General features: G+C 52.5%; 1 non-coding gene across 1 annotated transcript; it reads left to right on the forward strand.

Moving 5' to 3' along the window:
* The first annotated feature begins 138 nt into the window (after nt 1–138).
* On the forward strand, nt 139–256 carry LOC124893626. Its single transcript, XR_007050802.1, has one exon. It is a non-coding gene; the product is annotated as a 5S ribosomal RNA (ribosomal RNA).
* Nucleotides 257–432: the final 176 nt, after the last annotated feature.

Raw genomic sequence — 432 nt, forward strand, 5'->3', positions numbered from 1 at the left:
CGGTTCGATCGACGAATCTTTTTGTTTTTCCTCTTGGCGGAAACAAGAAATGGGGCGAGGCATGGAGGCCCGCGTGCGGGGTGTGACGGGCGGCGCAGGAGAAAGAGGCACAATAGAATTTGGAGTGCTGGGATTGAATGATGCGATCATACCATCACTAACGCACCGGTTCCCATCAGAACTCCGTAGTTAAGCGTGCTTGGGCGAGAGTAGTACTAGGATGGGTGACCCCTGGAAAGTCCTCGTGTTGCATCCCTTCCTTTTTTTGTCCTTTAAAATTCAGTTTAATTTTGCCGGTTCTATCGGCGAATCTTTTTGTTCTTCCTCTTGGCGGTAACAAGAAAGGGGGCGAGGCGCGGAGGCCCGCGTGCGGGGTGTGACGGGTGGCGGAGGAGAAAAAGGCATGATAGAATTTGGAGTGCTGGGAATGAC

This window comes from Capsicum annuum, unplaced genomic scaffold (genome assembly GCF_002878395.1).
Source record: "Capsicum annuum cultivar UCD-10X-F1 unplaced genomic scaffold, UCD10Xv1.1 ctg62619, whole genome shotgun sequence".
NCBI classification, from domain to species: domain Eukaryota; kingdom Viridiplantae; phylum Streptophyta; class Magnoliopsida; order Solanales; family Solanaceae; genus Capsicum; species Capsicum annuum.